General features: G+C 39.9%; 2 non-coding genes and 1 pseudogene across 2 annotated transcripts; all 3 read left to right on the top strand.

Moving 5' to 3' along the window:
- The first annotated feature begins 7,350 nt into the window (after positions 1-7,350).
- LOC124851743 lies at positions 7,351-7,469 on the top strand. The gene has a single exon (XR_007032687.1). It is a non-coding gene; the product is annotated as a 5S ribosomal RNA (ribosomal RNA).
- A 662-nt stretch (positions 7,470-8,131) lies between these two features.
- On the top strand, positions 8,132-8,250 carry LOC124851731. Its single transcript, XR_007032675.1, has one exon. It is a non-coding gene; the product is annotated as a 5S ribosomal RNA (ribosomal RNA).
- Positions 8,251-8,741: 491 nt separating this feature from the next.
- On the top strand, positions 8,742-8,851 carry LOC124851713 (annotated as a pseudogene).

The raw sequence follows: 8,851 nt of genomic DNA, 5'->3' as shown, positions 1-8,851 counted from the left end.
ACTGACCATTGACAATCAGACTTTCTAGACTTTTGACAGGTGCACCTTACTTCTGTTAGTTTGGTTCTAGATGCCCGGAGACATCTCTTAAAGCAGGGGAGAGTGTAATAGGTTGAAAATGCTATGCATTTAGTTTTCATTTTAACAGATACCCCCTATTTTTGAAAGACAACTGAACTATTCTAACAGTTTCCCATGAGAATTCTACCCACGTCAGTAGGTGGTGCTGTTGTTACAGCGGTGGATCCTGAAGGGAGACCGTAGCACAGGCTCAGCGCATGCGCAGCTCATAATAAATGAGTTCAGTCTGAGCAAGACGCTGAATTTAGCTCTCCTCCTTCTTAAATCCACAGGTAATACAAAACTCAGTTTTATAACTTAATTTAGTTTCAGAGTCAAGTGTGGATGTTATGTTGGTTGTTAGATGAGTGTTGATGATAGGGAGAAGTGTGGTTAAAGTACAAAAATATATAGTTTGGTGACTCGTCATTCTGACGTCATGGCGGGTACACGTACTTTTCTTTGAACTTAAGTTTCAACCACTGGTGTAATAAGTCCGTGTAACAGATATTCCGGTTCTGTAATGTAGCATTTGTTCTAAAATGTGCTAAAAGTATTTGAAGCCAGCTCTTGGCGCATGTTCACAAGTGAAATGTTATATGCTAACTAGCTTCACTTTACCGGTCATAGCCGGGTCACGCCATTTTGTTAGATGCCGCTGATGAGTGAAGTGTGTGTGTGTAGAGTGTAAAATGGTGATAGGTATGATTGAAAGAAGTGCTAAAAACGGGAATTGGTTTATGTTATGCGTGTGTATGAGAGAGATTCATTGTGTGTGTGTGTCTATGTGTGTAATCAGAGTAGTGTGTGTATGAGCCAGTGTAAGAATTGATGTTAAGTGAATGTGTTTCAGTCTTGTTAATTAGTATTTATGTATTTGTCATTTCATTTTTGTATTATTTTGGGTATAATGATAACAGAAAGCACTTTAACAAGATAGTGAAACCGAATGGAGAATTGAGATGAATGATGTGTGAAGATCTATAAGTTGTGATATTTGATAATAAATGAGTTCAGTCTGAGCAAGACGCTGAATTTAGTCTCCTCCCTTCTTAAATCCACAGAGACTACATCTATGTATCTATTGGTTACGCAGCGCTCCCTAGCCTGTGTAACCCTTGCTGCCGGTCCAGATTTCCCCTAGGTCTGGCGCCGGTAACACACACTCTTCTCGATATCAAACTCTTTATCCAAATATTCATCTCTGTGTTATCTTCATAGCTGCTCCTTGTGGTCCCAAAATTATACAGCCCGAACTGAGTTGAACTTGCTTTGGTTGACGACTCAACCATTCCTCTGTGTTTGGTTGGGCATCATTATTGAAATACTTGAGCGTGCAGTGAAATGGATACTCTGGAAGCTTCGCATCAGGCATATTGGCAATGATAAACTTCTCCCACAATTTAGCTGGCTCCAAAAAATCTGCATTAAGACTTCCGATCCAAAATACTGAAGAAGCTTCAGTCTCCGTTGTCATCAATGATTGGTGAAAAATATCATTTGGCACTTCCACCAGACAGCCGTCTGGTGTAAACTTTATTGTACACTTCAATCTACACAAAGCATCTCTTCCCAAAAGTGCAATAGGTGTATGTTCTGATACCAATATGGGTATTGTAATCTTCCGATTTTTATAACTGAGCTCAATTGGTTCTGTGAGAGGAATCAGCTGTTTCACTCCCTCAAACCCGATTGTCCGAATCAATTGACCGGACATGGGGAGATGTATAGCATCTTCAGGCTGAATACAGGTAAAAGCAGCTCCGCTATCCACCATCACTTCCAATGGTCGATTATTTATTTTCACCTCTATTGTTGGATCTCTCTCCGGCCCTGACACTATCAGCTGACACCCCCCTTTCGAGTCTTCAGGGCATCTCTAGAATCCTGGTTCCGGGCCTCTGTAAGGGTTCACCGGTCCCCTGGGTGGCCCTGATTGGCCCCTGAATCCTCCTCTGAAGTTTCCTCTGGAGTTTCCTCTGAAATTCCCTCTGAAATTCCCTCTGAAGTTCCCTCTGAAGTTGTTGCACTCACGGGCAAAGTGGCCTAATTGTCCACAATTATACACAAAAAACATTCTTCTGAACGCTGTTGAAAATTTGGATTAAACCATCCTCCTCTTCCTCTTCCGAAATTTCCTTGATCCCTTCCTCTCCAATTCTGCGCTTGACCAAAGGTTGGCTGTGGGTAGGAGACAACTGGAACCACCGATGATGGCTGGAACGATTGAAGCTGAACCTGGTTCGGCTGTAGTTGTGGTAATGGTTGATTTAGTGGAGCCTGATTCTGCATAACCAGAGCCTGCTTCTTCTCCATCTTCTTATTATCCACCAGTTGTATTTGATTGAGTTTTCTGAGGGTCTCTTGGTCCTGTTCTTTCTGGTCATGTTCCTTTTTCCTATACAGCACCACTTGATGGGCTATATGATCCGTATAGACACCCTTTGCCATGCTTCCAAGACCAACCACCTCTGCCAGTTTGCTCCTCACTGATAGGGGCAACCCCTTCTGTATTCTGGCTCGCAAAATTGACTGCTCCATTTGATTCAAATTCGGGTTATTTCCTGTGATATTTCTCCACACTTGATGAGCTCTCGACACATAGGCCCTCGGGTTTTCTTCCTGTCCCAGTGGTTCAATAAAAATGTTGTCAGGATGTACGTTTGTCGGAAATGTATCTTTCAGCGCTCTCCACGCTCGACCTCTATTTGCAGAAAACAGCTCTGAATCATTCACAGCAGTTCCCACATATCTATTAAGTCCAGCTTTCTGTAGAATCTCTCCCATAGCATGAACTCCAAGGAGATTAGCCAAGAGTCTCTTAATATCTCCAGTGGCAGGTTGTTCTCCCACCATAATCTCTTCCAACTTCGAAATCCAATAATGTGCTCCATCTTGAAGAGTAGGTAACTTCTCAAGTATGTTTGACATATCTGTACTCTGCCAAGGCTTATACTCCAAACTCTGCCCTCGGATGACCACTGGAAACATCTTCTTGAGTGTCAACTGTTTTCTTGAGCGCAATGCATTTTTCATGCCTTCTTTCTGCAGCTCTTCCTTCCGTATCTGCAACTCCTCTAACTGGTTCACCAGTGTTCTTTGTCTTTCTGGATTACTAGTTTTTCCCAAGTCATAGGAGCATCGGTCCATACTTCTTTCGACCTCTCTTAAAGTCCTCCGTAAGTCCTCTTTTATTTCAGTACTGGATGTCGCAGGACAAAACCTTCTTGAAGATGAAGGAGTCCTGGTCTCCAAATCTTCATCGCTGTCTCCATTCTCACTGTCATTAGTGGTATCATCTCCTCTCTTTTCCATCCTTTCCTTCTCCACCTTCTCATTTTCCATCTTTTCCTTGTCCACCTTCTCATTTTCCATCCTTTCCTTCTCCACCTTCTCATTTTCCATCCTTTCCTTGTATGTGGACACAAGTACCTCCATTATTATAATTACATCTGGGTTAAGAGTCCCCTCTACTGGCCATGGTTGGTCAATTTCAGGCCAGAATTTATGCCATTTTTCCGATATTTTTGCAATGTTTGCAATGCCTTTAACTAAAGGATTATTCTTCTGTACTACATCAACAGGAGTAATTACTTTTGGACTTTTAGTGCCCTTTTTCCCCATTGTAACGGCTTCCTTATGTTCCCTTATTGTAAATTAAAAAGTAATTGCTAAGATTAAAACTACTTAAAGCTATTTAGATTACTTATCTCCCCCCTCTTTTCCCCCAATCAATCAACCAATTAACCAATCAACTAACCAATCAATTAAACAATTAACAAATCCGTCAACTAACCAATTAATCAATCAATCAATCAATCAACTAACCAATCAAACAATTAACAAATCAATCAATTAACCAATTAATCAATCAATAAATCAATCAAGCACTCAATCAATCAACCAACCAACAAATTAATCAATTCATGTATTAAAACCATTAAGACACCACAGCCAATAATAAAAATGAAATTGATTTGCCAACTCCAAAGGAATCAAAAGCTCATTGATGTAATAGCACAACCCAAAATCCGCTTATAATATTTGACAAAAAGATCACGCGCTCCCACATGTGACTGACTGTCACCAAATGTGCTCTTAGTCGCAGCAAGACAATCACCTAATTATCAACCAATATTCACCTCAAATCATCAAACAGTCACAATAGTGAATCTCCAACACAGCACAGATCAGAATAAGCCACGCACAAACAATAAAACTCACATCTGCAACTGACAGCAGAGTTTAGACCAAACAATCATATTCTATTAATTAGTTAAATGTATTAACTGGTCAGTCCGTTGCCAAGCCTTTTATTTATTTATTTATTTATTTATTTATTTATTTATTTATTTATTTATTTATTTATTTATTTATTTATTTTTGGATAAACTGTACCGGCCTTGATCAGACTGGAGACAGGAGCTGCACACGCAGACGTCAGCAAGCCTCAATCTGTGTGATGCACCGGCCTCAATTCCCACTCACCGTAAATGGATAAGGGAAAGAAACAGGCAATGATTTAGTATCCTATGAACCCATTAGGTCCTTTGAACAGCATCATAAGCGATTCAGTATGATTTGCACACATTTGCACACGTTATCTGCCAGCATTTAGGTCAATAGATGTTTTTCTCCTTTAAATACCAGTAATAATCCCATACCATGCATCATCAATATATAATTTAGTTTATTTCACTCTAATAATATCTTTAAAGTTCTCAATAGTTTATTATTTATTCACGGCTGTATTAATAACTCAACAGTCCTTTCATGAACCAATATATATCTGTATGACTCTCTGCCTGCACACAGCACATGTGTCAGTCCCAGTGAGGAAAAACCGATATGTTATTCTTATTTATACCAGCCCGTAGTGTAGATGTTCACACTCTTGATACCAGCATATGTGCATTCTCTAGTCAATGCAACCAATTTCCTCTCGTTATCACCTTAAAACAAAATTCTAACTATCTCTCCTTCTATCAAAATTATCATTATCCAGTATTTAAAGTCCAAAATGTCAAATTAAACTAAATTTGTTCCCAAATTAAACCCCTAACTAAGCATTGTAGAATTTAATGAAAACCAAATGAAACAAAAAGTTTTAGCGGTTAAAGAATTTTTTAGAACTACAAACATATCCAATCTAGCTGAATCAAACAAACAATATTATTTCCTAATACTGTCTGCACAATCTCGCTTTCCCACAAACAAACAAACAAACTGTCTTTTTTAGCTTAAACTAAACCCCATTAAAGAATTGTTTTCTGTTGTTTTTTTTTAAACTTTGTGACTCTGCCCCTGCGTCTCACAGGAGGGTGTTAATCACAGAGGTGAGAGCATGAAAGTCTCTCCTCATGTCGTTGTACTCATGTTTTAGAAAATTTACAACCCCCCTTTCTCCCCCTCTTTTCTGAATTCTTTCACACAGGCGGTCTCTCTCTCAGGGGAGCCGAGGAGAGATCCGAAGAAAAACATGGGGAAGGTGGGGGCGAGTGGAGGGAGGGAAAGCTAGACCCACATGATTCATTACGTCCTCTGGAAGAGGCTCATTGTTTTATTTAATACAGAAAGCAAAATATCTTTCCTTATAAGTTATCAAATTTCCCGTTATCAACCACAACCTATATATGTTTATTCAATCATAAAATCTTATTTATTAATCTAAACCACATAGACCAATCCCTGCTGCAGTTTGTCACACACAGCTGGAACACAGTAGTGACCACGTGTCACACACACACCAGGGTACGGCTGGGAGATGTCTCCCTGTTCATGAACGCACACACATTGCCACACAATGAAAAACACTGCAAATTCAACCCAAAAACACAAACAGCACTCATCTTAAATTCCCCAAAACAACTCATTCATACCATACATTCCTATAGCATGCTTTTTGCCGCGCACTTTTCTTTCTTATTCTTTTAAATTTATGCTACCTATGAGATGTAAATATTCGATGAGAGGCTGCACCAGACACTGTTCGTCAACAAATGTTCAGAGTGAGAACATACAATCGAATTTTTAATTCTACAATCTCCAGTTTATTAAACTGACCTGTGGTGAGGATTTGCGGCCCATTCTAACAGCTCCTCTTCCTGAGGGCTTCTATATCCAGATTCTGCGGCGTCTTTCCCTGATCATCTCTTTGATCCTATTTCTCTCTCATTACTCTGTCCCTTATCACTGTTTACATTTATTTATTCAAATTTCCTGGATCCAGGATTATCCCAATTTTCTCTTTTTAACTCAATTCCTGACTATGTCAAAGCCAACTGTCAAGCAGTGACTAATCTACACATGTCTTACCGTTAAGAAGTTGAGGGCCCAATCTTCATTAATCTCGCACAATGTTATTTAGCTCACCTTATCGTTACAATGAAGCTATTCTACACATACAATACATCTCTTGTATTTATGTTATTTCCTTTCTTCACTTTTTATCTTCTCTTATAATAATCCCCCCTTTATTTGCGTTGTGCACTACGCAAATAAAATCAAATTTAGCACGGAACTTCACTTCAAACATCAACACAACATGACATGTCCATAAAAAAGAAAAGGTTCTTTACGGTGTGACCAGACAGCAGGCACACAACAGCTTCAATGAATGAACCAGCATCCAGTCAAGTGAGAAATGCTCACCGTGTGTGAAGGTCTTGGAGATGCCGCAGGCCACAGCACGTCCAGAGTTCGTGACGCCAAATTTGTCGTATATTTTAAGCAGCAGTGATGTTGAAGATGATGATGAAGGAATCTCCGCGGACACCGTTCTTGCTTGTATAATAAGGTTTATTACACAGAAGTTACAGGTCAGGACGGGTACCGGCACACCCGGAGACGTTCTCGGCCAATTCAGAAGTCTGAGTCACCGGTGCCGGACAAGCATTCATATAGGGAACTTGTTTACGCCCAAAACTTGAGATAAAATGACATCATACATAGGGGCATCTAATTCAAAACATGCTTCTTACTTGAAGATGGGAACCTCTCCATCTAACAGGTCAAAGAGCATTCTCGGGAGGAGAGAACTAACAAGTAACATATTGTAATAACACTTAGGGAGTCTGAGAGTCCAGAAATCAGGCGCCGCTAGCTTTAAACCTGTCATTATGTTTTACACACGTGTCAACATGATCCATGTTAACTAAATACACCACAGCTTCTCTTTCCTTAAAATTAAATAACAATAGAAACCATGTTTCAATAGTCACAAAGTAACAGTAGTATTGATGATGATGGTGGTTCACATGTATAAATAAGGTATTGTGGGTTGAGTCCTTCGCTTACGGCCATACCACCCTGAACACGCCTGATCTCGTCCGATCTCGGAAGCTAACCAGGGTTGGGCCTGGTTAGTACTTGGATGGGAGACTGCCTGGGAATACCAGGTGCTGTAAGCTTTTTCGAATTTTCTTTGCAACCAGCAGAGGGTGCTGTTGCTGCTGCTTCACAGGAGAAACATCTTGGAAAGAGCAGGGTGGACTCACCATCAAAGAAAAAACAGGATATGGAACACACACATCATCACTGAAGGAAGAGAGCGAAACATTCAAATGACTTTTGACAGTCAAAACACTACTTTATTCATGCAATAGTAACATATCATTCTCAAAATGTCATATTTGGAGAGAAGGATGAAAGAGCAGGGAGTATACTCACCATCAAAGAAAAAACAGGATATGGAACACACACATCATCACTGAAGGAAGAGAGCGAAACATTCAAATGACTTTTGACAGTCAAAACACTACTTTATTCATGCAATAGTAACATATCATTCTCAAAATGTCATATTTGGAGAGAAGGATGAAAGAGCAGGGAGTTTACTCACCATCAGAAAAAGAAACAGTATGTGAAACCCGGATATTATTTCTGAAGGAAATTATTGAAAATTGTAATGATTTTTCTCTTGCAGTATTATGACAAGATTTCACGTTGGGCTTCTCTTTCCTTAAAATTAAATAACAATAGACACCAAGTTTCAATAGTCACGAAGCAACAGTAGTATTGATGATGGTGGTGGTTCACATGTATAAATAAGGTATTGTGGGTTGAGTCCTTCGCTTACGGCCATACCACCCTGAACATGCCCGATCTCGTCCGATCTCGGAAGCTAACCAGGGTCGGGCCTGGTTAGTACTTGGATGGGAGACCTCCTGGGAATACCAGGTGCTGTAAGCTTTTTCGAATTTTCTTTGCAACCAGAAGATGGTGCTGTTGCTGCTGCTTCACAGGAGAAACATCTTGGAAAGAACAGGGTGGACTCACCATCAAAGAAAAAACAGGATATGGAACACACACATCATCACTGAAGGAGGAGAGCGAAACATTCAAATGACTTTTGACAGTCAAAACACTACTTTATTCATGCAATAGTAACATATCATTCTAAAATTTGTCATATTTGGAGAGAAGGATGAAAGAGCAGGGAGTATACTCACCATCAGAAAACGAAACAGTATGTGAAACCCGGATATTATTTCTGAAGGAAATTATTGAAAATTGTAATGATTTTTCTCTTGCAGTATTATGACAAAATTTCACCTTGGGCTTCTCTTTCCTTAAAATTAAATAACAATAGAAAACAAGTTTCAATAGTCACGAAGCAACAGTAGTATTGATGATGATGGTGGTTCACATGAATAAAGAAGGTATTGTGGGTTGCGTCCTTCGCTTACGGCCATACCACCCTGAACATGCCCGATCTCGTCCGATCTCGGAAGTTAACCAGGGTCGGGCATGGTTAGTACTTGGATGGGAGACTGCCTGGGAATACCAGGTG

This window comes from Hippoglossus stenolepis, chromosome 4, assembly GCF_022539355.2.
Source record: "Hippoglossus stenolepis isolate QCI-W04-F060 chromosome 4, HSTE1.2, whole genome shotgun sequence".
Classification (NCBI taxonomy): Eukaryota; Metazoa; Chordata; class Actinopteri; order Pleuronectiformes; family Pleuronectidae; genus Hippoglossus; species Hippoglossus stenolepis.
This window is presented reverse-complemented; position numbering and strand designations above follow the sequence as displayed.